This window comes from Rhinatrema bivittatum, chromosome 2 (assembly GCF_901001135.1).
Source record: "Rhinatrema bivittatum chromosome 2, aRhiBiv1.1, whole genome shotgun sequence".
Taxonomy (NCBI): domain Eukaryota; kingdom Metazoa; phylum Chordata; class Amphibia; order Gymnophiona; family Rhinatrematidae; genus Rhinatrema; species Rhinatrema bivittatum.
The window spans coordinates 383,915,144-383,933,720 of NC_042616.1; positions in this window are offsets into that span (position 1 = coordinate 383,915,144).

Consider the following 18,577-nt stretch of genomic DNA (forward strand, 5'->3'; position numbering starts at 1 on the left):
CACTCCCTTCCACTGAGAAAATTGTCCATTTAATCCTACTCTCTGTTTCCTGTCTTTTAACCAGTTTGCAATCCACGAAAGGACATCGCCACCTATCCCATGACTTTTTACTTTTCCTAGAAGCCTCTCATGAGGAACTTTGTCAAACGCCTTCTGAAAATCCAAGTATACGATATCTACCGGTTCACCTTTATCCACATGTTTATTAACTCCTTCAAAAAAGTGAAGCAGATTTCTGAGGCAAGACTTGCCCTGGGTAAAGCCATGCTGACTTTGTTCCATTAAACCATGTCTTTCTATATGTTCTGTGATTTTGATGTTTAGAACACTTGCCACTATTTTTCCTGGCACTGAAGTCAGGCTAACCGGTCTGTAGTTTCCCGGATCGCCCCTGGAGCCCTTTTTAAATATTGGGGTTACATTTGCTATCCTCCAGTCTTCAGGTACAATGGATGATTTTAATGATAAGTTACAAATTTTTACTAATAGGTCTGAAATTTCATTTTTTAGTTCCTTCAGAACTCTGGGGTGTATACCATCCGGTCCGGGTGATTTACTACTCTTCAGTTTGTCGATCAGACCTACCACATCTTCTAGGTTCACCGTGATTTGATTCAGTCCATCTGAATCATTACCCATGAAAACCTTCTGCATTACGGGTACCTCCCCAACATCCTCTTCAGTAAACACCGAAGCAAAGAAATCATTTAATCTTTCCACGATGGCCTTATCTTCTCTAAGTGCCCCTTTAACCCCTCGATCATCTAACTGTCCAACTGACTCCCTCACAGGCTTTCTGCTTCGGATATATTTTTAAAAGTTTTTACTGTGAGTTTTTGCCTCTATAGCCAAATTCTTTTCAAATTCTCTCTTAGCCTGTCTTATCAATGTCTTACATTTAACTTGCCAATGTTTATGCTTTATCCTATTTTCTTCTGTTGGATCCTTCTTCCAATTTTTGAATGAAGATCTTTTGGCTAAAATAGCTTCTTTCACCTCCCCTTTTAACTATGCCGGTAATCGTTTTGCCTTCTTTCCACCTTTCTTAATGTGTGGAATACATCTGGACTGTGCTTCTAGAATGGTATTTTTTAACAATGACCAAGCCTCTTGGACATTTTTTACTTTTGTAGCTGCTCCTTTCAGTTGTTTTCTAACAATTTTTCTCATTTTATCAAAGTTTCCCTTTTGAAAGTTTAGCACGAGAGCCTTGGATTTGCACACTGTTCCTCTTCCAGTCATTAAATCAAATTTGATTATATTATGATCACTATTGCCAAGCGGCCCCACCACCGTTACCTCTCTCACCAAGTCCTGTGCTCCACTGAGATCTAAAATTGCTCCCTCTCTCGTCGGTTCCTGAACCAATTGCTCCATAAAGCTATCATTTATTCCATCCAGGAACGTTATCTCTCTAGCGTGACCCGATGATACATTTACCCAGTCAATATTGGGGTAATTGAAGTCTCCCATTATTACCGCACTACCAATTTGGTTAGCTTCCCTAATTTCTCTTAGCATTTCACTGTCCGTCTCACCATCTTGACCAGGTGGACGGTAGTATACCCCCATCACTATAGTTTTCCCCAACACACAAGGGATTTCTACCCATAAAGATTCGATTTTGTATTTAGTCTCATGCAGGATGTTTATCCTGTTGGACTCTATGCCATCCCGGACATAAAGCGCCACACCTCCTCCCGAGTGCTCCTCTCTGTCATTGCGATATAATTTGTACCCCAGTATAGCACTGTTCCATTGGTTATCCTCTTTCCACCATGTCTCTGAGATGCCAATTAAGTCTATGTCATCATTCACTGTTATACATTCTAATTCTCCTATCTTACTTCTTAGACTTCTGGCATTAGCATACAAACATTTCAAAGTTTGTTTTTTGTTTGTATTTTCATTCTGCTTTTTAATTGATAGGGATAAATTAGAATTTTTTTAGTTCAGGTGAGTTTTTAGTTACAGGCACTTGGACTACTTTTCTAATTATTGGAACCTCACTGTCGGGATGCCCTAATTCTAATGCATCGTTAGTATCCTTTGAAGATACATCTCTCCGAACCATGCGCTGCTGAGCGACTGTCGGCTTTCCCCTTTGTTCTAGTTTAAAAGCTGCTCTATCTCCTTTTTAAAGGTTAGTGCTAGCAGTCTGGTTTCACCCTGGTTAAGGTGGAGCCCATCCCTTCGGAAGAGACTCCCCCTTCCCCAAAAGGTTCCCCAGTTCCTAACAAAACTGAATCCCTCTTCCTTGCACCATCGTCTCATCCACGCATTGAGACTCCGGAGCTCTGCCTGCCTCTGGTGACCTGCGTGTGAAACAGGGAGCATTTCAGAGAATGCTACCCTGGAGGTTCTGGATTTAAGCTTTCTACCTAAGAGCCTAAATTTGGCTTCCAGAACCTCCCTCCCACATTTTCCTATGTCGTTGGTGCCCACATGTACCACGACAGCCGGCTCCTCCCCAGCACTGTCTAAAATCCTATCTAGGTGACGCGTGAGGTCCGCCACCTTCGCACCAGGATAGATTTCTTTTTGTTGACAGATCATTGGTATTAGCTACAACTACCGCTGGGATTGGAAATATCTCATGGTCAGACCATGCTCTGGTGTGGTGGACCATGAGATATTCTAAGGGATACTGTGGGAGAAAGTTTTGGAGACTTAATGATAATATAATTAAAGATGACATTACTGTGGGAAGCATACGTGATACTATTATGGAATATTTACAATTTAATGACTCCCCAGATATGAACCCAGTGGTGGTTTGGGATTATCTCAAAGCAGTTTTACGGGGGAATTTTATCTCTATTGCTACTTTTCAGAGGAAGCTCAGATCACAATTGAGAGGTGAGCTGGATTCCCAATTAGCTGTTTTAGAACGGGCACATAAACAGAATCCCTCTTCCCAAATATTGTGCCAGCTTAAGGAAACTCTCTACAAGATACAATCTTTAGAACTGGAAACTATTGCTTCTCAATTGGATACTGTTAAACAAACTTATTACGAATTTGGCAATAAGGCGAATAAGTTGCTAGCCCCTGCATTGAAAACAAAAACACTCCAACCTCAAATAGTGCAGATTCATGATGTAGCTGGCCATCTTTTGCAGGAGGAGAAACTTATCCAGGACTGTTTTATGATTTGTATTCTAAAGATGATTTATATTCTAAAGATGATTCCATTGTGGAGGAAGACTTTGATTAATATCTTGCTTCTGTACAACTCCCCTGACTGGTCAATAATGTAGCGTTGTGTTTGGGAGACCTTATTACTACGTCCGAGGTCCTTGAAGCCATTGGGGATTTAAAGCCGGGAGGGCACCCGGTTTGGATGGGTTTACCCCTTTTTTTAATAAAAAGTTTAAAGATCTCCTGGTTGCTCTGTTGACTGCCATGTTTAATCATCTTAGAAATGGGGGGCAATTACTTCCCTTTTCTAATAAAGCGGGAATTACTATGATACCTAAGCCAGGGAAAGAGCCTACTCTCTGTGGCTCTTATAGGCCAATTTCTCTGCTTAATGTGGATCTCAAATTGTTAGCTAAGTTTTGGTGAAACGTTTAAACTTAATAATTCATTTGTTGATCCATCCTGATCAGGGGGGATTTATCCCGGGATGAATGACGGGAGATAATATCAGGAAAATTGTTAGCCTTATCCAATTACCCAGTGGATGAAACGCCTGTCTTTTCTTTTTGGGGTGGATGCTGAGAAGGCGTTTGATCATGTGTATTGCCCTGGTCTTTTTAAAGTAATGTCTAAAATGGGAATCGACAATCATTTTCTTAGTTGGGTGAGAACTTTATATTCTGACCTTTTAGCATTCATAAGGTGAACAGTGGATACTCCCCAGATTTTTCAGTTTAACGGGTTACCCGTCAGGGTTGTCCGCTATCCCCGCTTTTATTTGCAATTTGCGTGGAACCTCTAGCGGAACAGATTAGACAAAATGTGGCAGTTCATGGGGTTCATGCTGTGGGGATACAGCATAAGATCTCACTCTATGCTGATGATATTTTGTTTACCCTTACCAAACCTGAGGTCTCTCTCAAGGCCGTGGTGGCAGATATTGTGGCTTATGGCTTTGTATCCGGTTTTAAAATCAATGTTGGAAAATACGAAATCCTATCGATTTTCCTCCCAGACACCTTGCTACATAAACTTAAAGGGCTTTTCCCATTTCATTGGACTAAAACGGCAGTGAAGTATCTGGGGATTATGATTAGCCCTGACTATGGTGACTTATTTCGATTGAATTACCCCCCCCCCCCCCCCTCTTCTTTAAGGATTAGAGGCAGTCCTGGCTAAATGGGACCGTATCATTTCTTGGTTGGGACGAACAGCGGCCATCAAAACGTCTCTCTTGCCAAAATTGGGTATCTTTGCCCTGTCAATCTTTGCCCTGTCAAGTTCCTTTACACTTCCTTAAAGTATTGCAATGTAAAGTTTTTTTCTTTTATTTGGAAGTGACGGCCGCCCTGAATAGCTCGATCTGTTCTTTATCAATCTAAGCTTAATGGCAGCTTGGTGTCCCAAATTTTCTTAAGTATTTTGTGGCAGCCCAATTGAAAGCAGTTGTTGATTTTCATGATAGCTCTGGGGGTAAGCAGTGGGTGTCTATTGGAATGGTAAATGATGAACACTTGTAAGAGTGTTCATCACTTCGGTGGTGGGAAAAGTAATGGAGTCACTGTTGAAAGAGAGAATAGTGAACTATCTACAGTCGGGAGAATTGATGGACCAGAGGCAGCATGGATTCACCAGAGGAAGATCCTGTCAGACAAATCTGATTGACTTTTTTGACTGGGTAACCAAGGAATTGGATCAAGGAAGAGCGCTCGATATCATATACTTGGATTTCAGCAAAGCTTTTGATACGGTTCCGTACAGGAGACTGGTGAATAAAACGAGAAGCTTAGGAGTGAGTGCCGAGGTGGTGACCTGGATTGCAAATTGGTTGACGGACAGAAGACAATGTGTGATGGTAAATGGAACCTTCTCTGAAGAGAGAGCGGTTTTAAGTGGTGTACCGCAAGGATCGGTGTTGGGACCGGTCCTGTTCAATATCTTTGTGAGCGACATTGCGGACGGGATAGAAGGTAAGGTTTGTCTTTTTGCGGATGACACTAAGATCTGCAACAGAGTGGACACGCCGGAAGGAGTGGAGAGAATGAGACGAGATCTAAGGAAACTGGAAGAGTGGTCGAAGATATGGCAGCTGAGATTCAATGCCAAGAAGTGCAAAGTCATGCATATGGGGAGTGGAAATCCGAATGAACTGTATTCGATGGGGGGGGGAAAGGCTGATGTGCACGGAGCAGGAGAGGGACCTTGGGGTGATAGTGTCTAACGATCTGAAGTCGGCGAAACAATGTGACAAGGCGATAGCTAAAGCCAGAAGAATGCTGGGCTGCATAGAGAGAGGAATATCGAGTAAGAAAAGGGAAGTGATTATTCCCTTGTACAGGTTTTTGGTGAAGCCTCACCTGGAGTACTGTGTTCAGTTCTGGAGACCGTATCTTCAAAAAGACAAAGACAAAGAGAGCTCTGCTGGATGTGTGAAGGTGGAGGCGGTACAGAGAAGGGCGACCAGAAAGGTGGAGGATCTTCATCGGATGACGTACGAGGAGAGATTGAAGAATCTAAATATGTACACCCTGGAGGAAAGGAGGAGCAAAGGTGATATGATACAGACTTTCAGATACTTGAAAGGTGTTAATGATCCAAAGATAACGACAAACCTTTTCCGTAGGAAAAAAATCAGCAGAACCAGGGGTCACGATTTGAAGCTCCAGGGAGGAAGATTCAAAACCAATGTCAGGAAGTATTTCTTCACGGAGAGGGTGGTGGATGCCTGGAATGCCCTTCCGGAGGATGTGGTGAAGACCAGAACTGAGAAGGACTTCAAAGGGGCGTGGGATAAACACTCTGGATCCATAAAGTCAAGAGGCCACCAATGAAGAGTGGGTGACTCGGCCACAATGATGGCTACCGCCTGGAGACAATACCCTTATTAAATAAACATACACATGCTTACTGTGACTCCAGCATCGCTCTAAGCTTCAACAGCAAGAGGAAATGTGGAAAAAAGGATTCACACTCACAAAGAGAGGAGTAGCTGGCTTGTTACGGCGGTTACTACCCCAAATCAAATAAGCCTGATACTTCACTTTCAATGCATATACAGCATAGTTCTCTGCTTCAATGGCAGGGGAGAAGAAAAACTGATACTTCACACATCCAGCAGAGCTCTCTGCTTCAACAGCAGGGGAGAAGAAAAGAGGGTTCGCACTCACAAAGCGGGGAGTAGCTGGCTTGTTACGGCGGTTACTACCCCAAACCAAATGTGCCTGATACTTCACTTTCGATGCATATCCAACATGGCTCTCTGCTTCAACAGCATGGGAGAAGACTGATACTTCACGCATATCCAGCATAGATCTCTGCTTCAACGGCAGGGGAGAAGAAAAACAACCAATAAGGGCTGTATAATATAGTCTGGGTAAAACAAATAAGCATGGGTATAGCTTGCTTATTGGCAGGGGAGAAGCTTGCTTATTGGCAGGAGAGAAGAAAAACAACCGATAAGGGCTGTATAACATAGTCTGGGTAAAACAAATAAACATGGATGTAGCTTGCTTATTGCGGCGGCTACTACCCCTAACTAATCAAGCTAGATATTTCACTTGGATGCAGCTCCATCACTGCTCTCTACATTAAAGGTGGGAGTGGAAGGGAAATAGAACCAAGAGCTAAGAGAAACAGATAAGTATGAGAGAAAAAATGTGTGAAGCTTGCTGGGCAGACTGGATGGGCCATTTGGTCTTCTTCTGCCGTCATTTCTATGTTTCTATGTTTCTATGTTTCTATGTTTCTATAAGAGCAGTTCTGATTTTGATTAACCCCCTACTTGGGTTGCAGTGATTTCCCCATGTACAGCATGCACTTTGTCATTGTGGTGGAAATGGAAATCCCATATTTTGGGGGACAGTATATGTTTTCCAGCTCTGTTAGACATTGTGGAAGCTTTGCCGCTGGGAGGATGAGTAAAGCATTTGTTGCCTGGGTGGAGAAGGGATTGCAGACTTTGGGTCAGGTCTGGAAGAGCCATTCAATGCTTCCTTTTGCGGATCTTCAACACCTTTATACTCTGACCGCAAAGGACCACTTCGCTTATCTACAACTCCAACACATTTTTACTAATACTAGAGTGAGGGCCGATCTGGTCAAGGGAAAGTCCTTATTTGAGGGGTTTTGTGATTCAACACATTTGGTTAAACGGGTTGTGTCTAAATTGTATACTATATTAGCGACTGATCAAAACCCAGAGACCAAGTTTATGAAAGCCTGGGAAGCAGATTTGGCTATGCAAATTTCACCCACAGAATGAGATACCTGCTTCCATGCTACTGGTCATAGTTCCATTTCAGCTTTGACACAGGAACTTAATTATAAAATATTTTTTATTTATTTTATTTTTATTTATTTGCTTTTATATACCGACATTCGATTGAAATATCACATTGGTTTACAAGAAATCGAACTTATAGGACAAGGACTGCTTATTTTACATTATAACATGGTAACATATGTAGTAAGATACATTGTAACAATGGTAACTTAAGTGTTAGATAAAGAGAAATGTTACTTCACTGGTTATACATCCTGGTAAAGTTGCATAAAATATTCCCTACTCGTAGCGAGTTCTGTTGGCGTAATTATGGTCAGAGGGGGGATTGTCCTGCCTTTCCAAAGAGTTTATGTTGCAACAGATCCCTTTTTAACTTTAATGGGGGAATGGTACTACAGCCTTTTAAAGTGCATTCTCTGCCAGGCACGTTCACTCGACCACATCTAGCTTTCCCTGACATTATGGATTTAATTTCACTGCATACTAGGGATTTCAATTAAAAGAATTATTTCCAAAAGAGGCCCACTTGTGATTTGGCTTCACAGACCACTGCTGTCTCAATATACTTGAGTCTGCAAAACTGGCTGCCCACGGGCACAGTACCTTGATGTGCACTAATGTAATGTGTGTGCACACACCAAGCTTGTAACTACAAAAGAGGCCCACCGGGGATTTGGATTCACAGACCACTGCTGTCCCAATATACTTGAGTCTGAAAAACTGGCTGCCCACAGGCACAGTGCCTTGATGTGCACTAATGTAATGTGTGTGCACACACCGAGCTTGTAACTACAAAAGAGGCCTACTGGGGTTTTGGATTCACAGACCACTGCTGTCCCAATATACTTGAGTCTGCTAAATTGCCTGCCCACAGACACAGTGCCTTGATGTGCACTAATGTAATGTGTGTGCACACAACAAAGTGGTAACTACAAAAGAGGCCCACTGGGGATTTAGCTTCACAGACCACTGCTGTCCCAATATACTTGAGTCTGCTAAACTGGCTGCCCACAGGCACAGTGCCTTGATATGCACTAATGTAATATGTGTACACTGAACGAGCTTATAGCTACAAAAGAGGCCCACTGGGGATTTGGCTTCACAGACACCCAGTGTCCCAAATTACTAGAGTCTGCAAAACTGGCTGCCCAGTGCCTTGATGTGCACTAATGTAATGTGTGTGTTCACACTGAGCTTGCAACTACATAAGAGGCCCACTGGAGATTTGGCTTCACAGACACCCACTGTCCCAATATACTTTAGTCTGCAAAACTACCCAGTGCCCACTGCACAGAGAGACTGAGTGACTTCAATTTAAAAAAAAAAATGCATTTAAAAAAAATCTGGAATTGGCACAGTAGGAAAATCAATGAAATATATTTTTCAATGGAAATTCTAGCAAACTAGCTAGAAATTGAATATATCACTCCCACCCACAATACACAAATGCTGCTTGCAACCTACCCCAGGGAGTGAATTAAGCAGCAAAATGCCACTGCTAGCAGCTTCTCTCCGTGGCATAGAGAGACCGTCTCAGATCAACTAAAAAAAGTGCTTAAAAAAAAAAAGGGCTAGCTGGCACTGCAGCCAAATGCAGAATAAATATCTTTTTCTATTGAAGTAGCTAGCCTAGCTAGCAATTGAATACAGATTTGAGAACTCAGACTAGCTCTGAGTACAGCCACCTTCCGCAGAGACTACCTCCCCAGATCACCCCTGCAAAGAAAGTGCATGGCACGCTGCGTGCTTAAGTATATATAGTGCTGGGTCATCAGCAAAAGCGTCACCGACCATTGAGTGAGAGCACGATTGGCTGCATTGGAAAAATTCGTATCACTGATACGTTATATTCTGATCTCCTTGCCAACCTGTCCGACCCACTCTGACAGGGGTGTGAGGTCACTGATGACTCACAGGAAAGGGCTGGTTTTTGGCTATGGATACACCCAAATTGCGTTCTCCTATTTCAAATGGCCGCTAAGAAATCACTGCAAGCACGCTGCGCCAAACGTATGGAATGGATGATATCTTGTATTCGTGGGGGATTGCGATACGTTTCGCGACCCCACGAATACAATGAAAATGGACATATACGTTGCGGATTGCCAATACGTTGCAAATGAATGCACATCCCTAGAAAATGGTATGTGGGGTGAAAACTGGACAACTGGGGAACAGAGGGTATATCACAAAGTATAACTTTCTTTGAACTGTTTCAAATCCTATTAGTTGAAGAGAATAACTTTCAAACAACTGTGTGCGGCAGCATATATGGCCATGCATAGTTTTACCATAGCATATTTTAACCACATGATTCATACACGCATGTATTATAAATTACGCATAGCTTACTCTCGATTCATACATACATATGTAGGCTTATGTGTGAATACATGCAGTGCATTGAAAGCACATATACCAACGCATTGAACGCTTATATATGTGCATATATTTTATGTGTGAATAGAAAGTAGGACTTAATTGCATAAGTCAGATCATTTTGAAACATGTTGCAGCAAGGAAATTAACCAGTTTTACCAATTAGTCCACCAGCTCACCCAGTCCTTCTCTAGGCCATCGAGACCCTCCTGGTTCTTGAGCCTGATCTTCCCCCCCGTTTTCCCAGGCCTGCTCTAACACAATAATCACATTTATTATCAGTTATGTCCAATAATTAGCAGGAGTAAAAATGCACATGTTAATTGGAAAATAGACACATGTATGTTTCTTTTAAAATAGTAATTTACGAACAACGCCTATCTTTGGGCACCGGGAAAGTGCACAGAAAAACAGTAAAAACTGCTTTTCTGTGCACTCTCCAACTTAATATCATGGCGATATTAAGTCGGAAGTCCTGAAGGGTAAAAGAAAGTAAAAAAAAAAAAAAAAAAAAAATTTGAAGTCGGCCTGCAGCTGTCGGGTCGAAAACCGGACGCTCAATTTTGCTGGCGTCCGGTTTCCGAGTCCGTGGCTGTCAGCGGGCTTGAGAACCGATGCCAGCAAAATTGTGCGTCGGCTGTCAAACCCGCTGATAGCCGCCACTCTGGGCCAAAAGGAGGCGCTAGGGATGCACTAGTGTCCCTAGCGCTTCCTTTTGCCCGTTTCTACTGCCGGGCCTCATTTAAATACTGAATTGCGTGCTCAGGCGAGTGACCTGGGCGCGCGTCGGGAAAGCAGGCGTTCACCCCCTTTTGATATATTTTTATATTTCTTCACCTTGGCTGTGGCGGCTTGCAATCTCTACAGGGTTGAAACCCCCTTTTTGACAGGTCCAAAATATACCACTCAGATCTAGATGCTGCTCAGTGCACACTGTAAGGCTTCAACATATGATAAGCTTGTGAGGGAAGGAACCTGGTTTATAGTAGTTTGCTACACTGATTATTTTAAGAAAGGGGCCTTGGTATTTTATGCATATAATTTAATTTCCTCAGCCCTGCTTCATTTGTGTAAGAGACAGAGGTACTTGCTGATTAGTGCAAGTGTTTTTGATTCAGCCAATCAAGTGGTCATTTCAGGACACCTTTTTTAACTGAATTGCAGTCTAATAGCTGTCTAATATAACAGAGTTGCTCTGATGATAGTCTGTTTCTTTCCTTTGTGGAAATTGAGGAGACAACAGGTCTTTAGTCATTTGAATATCTTTGTAAAGACAATACATTTCAAATTATTAATTTTCAATCATTACCCTCAGCAACTGAACTGATTGATGTTGGTGGACTTACTGTCAGTTTTGAAAGGAAGCCCAAGCTAGATAGACACAGTGGCTACAGCCAGTAATAGCACAGTAACCACTGCAGTAGCAGCCAGTGAGAGGCAGTGCCGGCCTGTAAAGTAGAGGCAGGGGCTTGGTCTCAGCTGCTTCTGTTTGTAGTCTGAGGGAATTAATTGCCCTGCTGCTTTAATAGCTTTATAATTAATCTGTTTCAATTCTAAAGGCTCATTGGCTGGCTGCTTACTTATGTCTATTGTGCCTTTGACCTTAGTGTGAGATTGTTTTCACTTTGTGTCTCTGTGGCTTGGCAATTTTCCACTGGACCACTGGCCAACTGACTTCAATGATAATATACGGTATTATAACTACACTACTTCTACATTACAATACAAACATTAGCAGTCAGTGTGTATGAAAGTGTGCTAATAGAAGTAAGTAGTAGTAGTACTATACTTTATTGCAGTGGCAGACTAGCTGTCTGTTCTCAGAAAGTTAATAATAATTATAATTTATAATAATAATTATTAATGTATTATTATTGCTAGTGCTGCCCAGTCTCCTGATAGGAGTGCTGACACTGAGGGTGTTTCACTAATACCTTTTATTCAATTTGTGTTGCACTGTATTGATGCTAGAAATGGATTGGATTTTCATAAGAACATAAGAAATTGCCATGCTGGGTCAGACCAAGGGTCCATCAAGCCCAGCATCCTGTTTCCAACAGAGGCCAAACCAGGCCACAAGAACCTGGCACAAGTTGTTTCAAAGCCATTATTTCACTACAGCAGCCAGTGGATTCTATTGTATAAAGAATTAGTCCTAGAATCACTGCTCAGTACAGCTAGGCACAGTGGAGACTCAGACTAGCATTGCACTGAGTGAGTGCACTAAGCTTAGTGAAAAGTATTTGGAATTTCTGTTCTGTTGTACTGTTAGTGGTGGTAGGGTCATCTCATTTTCAAGTGTAGTTTGTCCTTTTTGACTCTGTGGCTGCTGCTGAGCTGTGAGCATACTCAGCAAGAGTCTCTCTCTGGGACATCCTGTGGATCTTAATATTTCCATTTGGTTTTTTGATTGTTTAAATTTTCAATCACTGACACTTTTCTGTGTTGTTCCTCCCAGTTCTGAAGCACATAGACTTGCTATGTTATTACTACTACATTTAACACTGTACACTCACTGCACTGATTTCAGATATTGCTCATTAGTGTAAAACAAGATTGTCTATTATAACATTTGTTTTGTGTTTGCCTACTCCTACAACACTTGCTTTTAAGAATAGAAATTGTTTAAAAATGAATACTCATCCCTAGTAGTAGTAAAGTAACTAAAACTAACTAACTACTAACTCTACTAGCAGTAACTAAGTAATATTAAAATAAACAATTATGCCAGTGCTTGCAGTAAAAGTACTGGCACTGGCATTGGCAGTGACACTAATAAAACTAAACCTAGGAAGAGCAGTGCTGGTAGTGGCAACAGGGGCACCAGGAACTTGAAGATCAGCCCCCCCCCCCCCCCCCCCCAGTCCCTAGCAAGAAAAAATAATTATTTGGGAAGGGAATGAGTGATGATCCTAAAACCTCTGAAGAGGGAGATGAAGGTAGCTTGCAGGCACAAGTCAGCAGCAGCAAGCTAGGAGGGAAACCTGAACAACATGAGGGACAGACAAAGGCCAAGTCTATGCAGCGCATTTTATTCTTCGATAAGGTCCTGCATGCAGATGATGATTTTTCAGAAGATGAAGATGAGTCTGACTGTTGTTATGGTTTGTGGGTATGTGGATCCTTGGCCTGAGGTGCAGGTTGTTACAGCCTGTGGGGAGGAGCCCCACAGGTCTGCGCCATCAGGAGGCGAGATACCGGCACGGCGGGAAGCTCTAGGCATAGCGGTGGAGAGGCCCCAGGGACCAGGAGCTAACCCACGCAGGGTGGTAGGCTGTAAGTGGTTTTTGGAGACAGTCCCTGGAGAAAGAGGCGTCAGGTGAGCTGCTGAGTGGTAGGCACGGGAATAGTCAAGCAGTCAGCCCCAAGGGGGCAGAGCTGCAGCGTGGTGGATGCAGGTAAGAGACTTAGACCACCAATGGAGTAGGATAGTCCGGTCCCTAACCCAGCTGCTGACGTAGGCAGGAGCCCGGAGAGCGGAGGTATTGCCAGTGATATAGCAAGGGGCTGGCCCGAGGAGCAGGACAGCTGACAGTCAGGAACAAGCTGGAGTCCAGCCCCGAGGATTCGGGCGGAACTAGGCAATTCTCTTGAATAGAAGCGCAGCCCAAGGAGTGGGCAAGAGCAGCCAGTCTTGGCGAGGATACAGGCGCAACTCCGAGGAGCAAGGAGGGCCAAACTAGGAACTCACAGGTAGCCGCAGTGTTCTGATGGAGACCCAGGTATCTGGAGCCAATGCAGAGTAGAACCCAAGAGGCGCAGGGCCAGCCCGAGGAGTGGGGTAGGCCAGGGAAGCGAGTCCCTGAAGGAGTGCACACTGACCCCCGAGGAGTGGGTTCCTTGCAGGGTCCAAGAATAAGGCAGCAGGCGACATCTCAGGAACACAGGAGTTCAGAACACGGATGGAACTTGTTGCCAAGTCGGCTTGCTGGGGACGAAGGTGGAGCTTAAATACGAGAGGCCGATGATGTCATCACAGAGGGACACCCCCGAGGTTCCCGCTGAAGAGGCTTCAAAGGCGGGGTCAGTGACACACGCGTGTGCCTAGGAAGTAGGAGTAGGAAGTTGGAGTAGGAAGTAGCGGCGTCCATGCCGCCGAGAGAAGTCCCGTGGGGAGCAGTGCTGTGGACAGACCCACGCAGTGAGCAGCCCCTGGGAGGGCAGGAGAGCAGTGCAGGACATGAGTACTCGCAGTCGCAGCCATCTGCGACCGACATGCATAACAACTGTGAAGAATCCGATGATGATTTTCAAATCTCAGGTGATTTTGCTGCTACTGCTAGCAAAGTGAAAGCCACTGAGGAAGGGTGTGAGGGTTTAACTGCTGCTAGTCAGATTTCTGAGGAGGAGGAGGAGAAGACCAATGACAATGGAAATATTACTAATAATAATGGCAATGTAGTTGCAACAGATATTTAACAAAATGCAAAAAACAAATACAGCACTTCTATGGCATCAGTCGGTGGCAATGACACTAACTATTCCTGCTCCTACCCCAATTGAAGAAAGTTCTTTTTTAACTCAACGCACAATTAAACTCTGGAATTTGTTGCCAAAGGATGTGGTTAGTAGGGATGTGAATCGTGTGATCGATCGTCTTAACGATCAATTTTAGCTGGGGGGGGGGGAGAGAAATCTGATCGTCATGGTTTTTTTTGTTAAAGAATCGTAAATCGGGGGAGGGCGGGAGAACCGGCACACCAAAACAATCCTAAAACCCACCCCGACCCTTTAAAACAAATCCCCCACCCTCCCGAACCCCCCCAAAATGTTTTAAATTACCTGGGGTCCAGTGGGGGGGTCCCGGCGCAATCTCCCGCTCTCGGGCCACGGCTGCGTTAATAGAAATGGCGCCGTGGCCGTTTGCCCTTACCATATGACAGGGCAAAGGTAGCGCCGGCGCCATTTTGGTTCCTGTCACCCGACGTCACGAGTGCAGGAGATCGCTCCCGGACCCCCGCTGGACCCCCAGAGACTTTTGGCCAGCTTGCGGGGGCCTCCTGACCACCACAAGACTTGCCAAAAGTCCAGCGGGGGTCCGGGAGCGACCTCCTGCACTTGTGACGTCGGGTGACAGGAACCAAAATGGCGCCGGCGCTACCTTTGCCCTGTCATATGGTAAGGGCAAAGGGCCACCGGCGCCATTTCTATTAACGCAGCCGTGGCCCGAGAGCGGGAGATTGCGACAGGACCCCCCCACTGGACCCCAGGTAATTTAAAACATTTTGGGTGGGTTCGGGAGGGTGGGGGATTTGTTTTAACCACTGGGGGAGAGAGAGAGAATGTTTGAGAGAGTGAGAGATAGTGAGAGAGAGCGAGAGAGAGAGAGAGAGCACCTAGCTATAAGGCCCTCATACTAGGTAGGTATTTATACCTCTATATGAGGTCTCCAGGGCTGCTACCCTCCTCTCCAACACCCTGAGGTCTGCCCTGATCTCTGCCCTGAACTGCCATACTTCCTGCAGGATCCCCTGCAGGAGAGCAATCTTTACTCCACAAGTATATGGAGGAGATCCTGCAGGAAGTACAGGAGAGTGGGGGCCTGGTTGCTGGTGTATTTCGGTTGAGCTGCTGCTGCCAGTTCATGCTGCTTGTTCTTGCCCTGTAAGGAAATGTAAAAAAATATATATAAACATGAAACATAGAACAATCCATATATGTCAAATAAATAAGAAAAAATATTTTAGCATGAATATTTCAATAACACAGTCTTTATATTTAATTAAACACACAATCATATAATACAGTTAGTTTACTAACTTAGTGGGTCATTTATGAAAGTGCTATATGGCTTTATCATATTAGTGTAGGGGTTAGGGGCCACTTTGGCATTCAGAGTGTGACGTATGAACAGAACAGTGCACTCTTGTGAAGATTTGATTACATTTGGAATGAGAAAACTCACCCAAAGATGAGATTTGTGTAATGTTCTCTCAACCTAGCTTGTCCAACCTAGCCCTGGAGACCTCTCAGGAGCAGAGGGCAATGGCATTACATGAGGAGATGCCTGTGCCCTCTGCTCCAGAGCAGACTCCTCCTGAGATGCAACCCTCTTCTCCAACACCCTGATTTTTGTACACCAGGCCACATATGTGTATATATTATGTATTATATATATTACTTTGTTTTATATATATATATATATATATATATATATATATATAAATTTTTTTTAACTAAATTAATCATGTTAAATGAAAACTTTGTTTCTTTTTACAATTTTAGAAATATTAGGGGACTGATAGTTCTATTATGAAATACTGTCCTCAGTGCATGTTTGATTATGATCATAGATGTCTTTCTGTACTATTACTAAATTAATTATTAAATGTACTAGTTACTAATAATCAATCATTATTATTAAATTACAGAGCAGATATATATTAATGTAATAATCAAACATATTTGAGTGTTTTGTAACATGGCACTCACTCATACACTTTCACAAAACATTCTGTCAGGTTGAATTAGCACAATTTGTATATTTGTGAGCAGTAACGCCAATGTCAAGGCTTCAACTATGGCTACTGTCCATTCATATAATCTTTCACACTGGCCGAAGCAATATTGTGCACGCAGGCTAGCACAAAGGGTAACAGTTCCATGTCAAAAATGGGAATCCTTGGCATTGTACGCCCAGGAGACATGGCTATGTGTCATTCTATCCCACTACTGGCAGATTATAATACATTATACATGCCTTGGAGTGTGTGTTGTGTGTGTAATAACACTTCGATGTTCCTCACTGATGTGTATCTTCTTGATATTGTACAAGACAAGCACTTCTGTTACTGCTCTTGTTTTGTCCTCTCACTGCTTTTTAAAGATTTTATTATATTTGAAAATTTGGCACTGGTGATGTTATTGGTCCAGATGCTTCAGACCAGTGGCAACTTGACAGATTGTAGAGTTCAGGCCAAAGGACAGAGGATAGGATATAAAAATAATATCAAGTTAGATGAAGAAAGATAGTGATACTGTGTGTGTGGCATTGGCTTAGTGACTAACTATTAGAGATGTGAATCGTGTCCTCGATCGTCTTAACGATCGATTTCGGCTGGGAGGGGGAGGGAATCGTATTGTTGCCATTTGGGTGTTTAAAGTATCGTGAAAATTGTGAGCCAGCACACTAAAACCCCCTAAAACCCACCCCGACCCTTTAAATTAAATCCCCCACCCTCCCGAACCCCCCCCCCCAAACGATTCGCAGCAGGAGATCGTTTTCCGGAGCCCCGCTGGACCCCCAGGGACTTTTGGCCAGCTTGGGGGGGGGCCTCCTGACCCCCACAAGACTTGCCAAAAGTCCAGCGGGGGTCCAGAATGACCTCCTACAGTCGAATCGTGTTGGTCTATGGCCGCCGCCATTTTGCGCCGCCATTTTTCAAAATGGCGCCGGCTGAAGACAACACGATTCAATTGCAGGAGGCCGTTCCGGACCGCTGCCGTTCCGGACCGCCGCTGGACCCCCAGGTAATTTAAGGCATTTGGGGGGGGTTCGGGAGGGTGGGGGATTTAATTTAAAGGGTTGGGGGTGGGTTTTAGTGTGCCGGTTTTCCTGCACTCCCCCTTCCCCCGATTTATGATTTTTTGACGATAAATCGGGGGAATTGGTATTGTATCGTGGCCCTAACGATTTTTGACGATTTAAAGTATATCGGACGATATTTTAAATCGTCAAAAAACGATTCACATCCCTACTAGCTATAGCTACTAGAGATGTGAATCGTGTCCTCGATCGTCTTAACGATCGATTTCGGCTGGGAGGGGGAGGGAATCGTATTGTTGCCGTTTGGGTGTGTAAACTATCGTGAAAATCATTAAAATCGTGAGCCGACACAATAAAACCCCATAAAACCCACCCCCGACCCTTTAAATTAAATCCCCCACCCTCCCGAACCCCCCCCCCCCAAATGCTTTAAATAACCTGGGGATCCAGCGGTGGTCCAGAACGGCGGCGGTCCGGAACGGCCCCCTCAATTGAATCCTGTTGTCTTCAGCCGGCGCCATTTTGCAAAATGGCCACCGCAAAATGGCGGCGGCCATAGACAAAAACGATTCGACGAAGGAGGTCGTTCCGGACCCCCGCTGGACTTTTGGCAAGTCTTGTGGGGGTCAGGAGGCCCCCCCAAGCTGGCCAAAAGTTCCTGGGAGTCCAGCGGGATTCAGGAAGCGATTTCTTGCCGCGAATCGTTTTCCGTACAGAAAACGGCGCCGGCAGGAGATCGACTGCAGGAGGTCATTCAGCGGCGGTCCGGAACCCCCGCTGAACGACCTCCTGCAGTCGATCTCCTGCCGGCGCCGTTTTCTGTACGGAAAACGATTCGCGGCAAGAAATCGCTTCCTGAATCCCGCTGGACTCCCAGGAACTTTTGGCCAGCTTGGGGGGGCCTCATGACCCCCACAAGACTTGCCAAAAGTCCAGCGGGGGTCCGGAACGACCTCCTTTGTCGAATCGTTTTTGTCTATGGCCGCCGCCATTTTGCGGCAGCCATTTTGCAAAATGGCGCCGGCTGAAGACAACAGGATTCAATTGAGGGGGCCGTTCCGGACCGCCGCCGTTCTGGACCACTGCTGGATCCCCAGGTTATTTAAAGCATTGGGGGGGGGGGGTTCGGGAGGGTGGGGGATTTAATTTAAAGGGTCGGGGGTGGGTTTTAGGGGGTTTTAGTGTGCCGGTTTTCCTGCCCTCCCCCTTCCCCCGATTTACGATTTTTTAATGATAAATCGGGGGAATTGGTATTGTATCGTGGCCCTAACGATTTTTGATGATTTAAA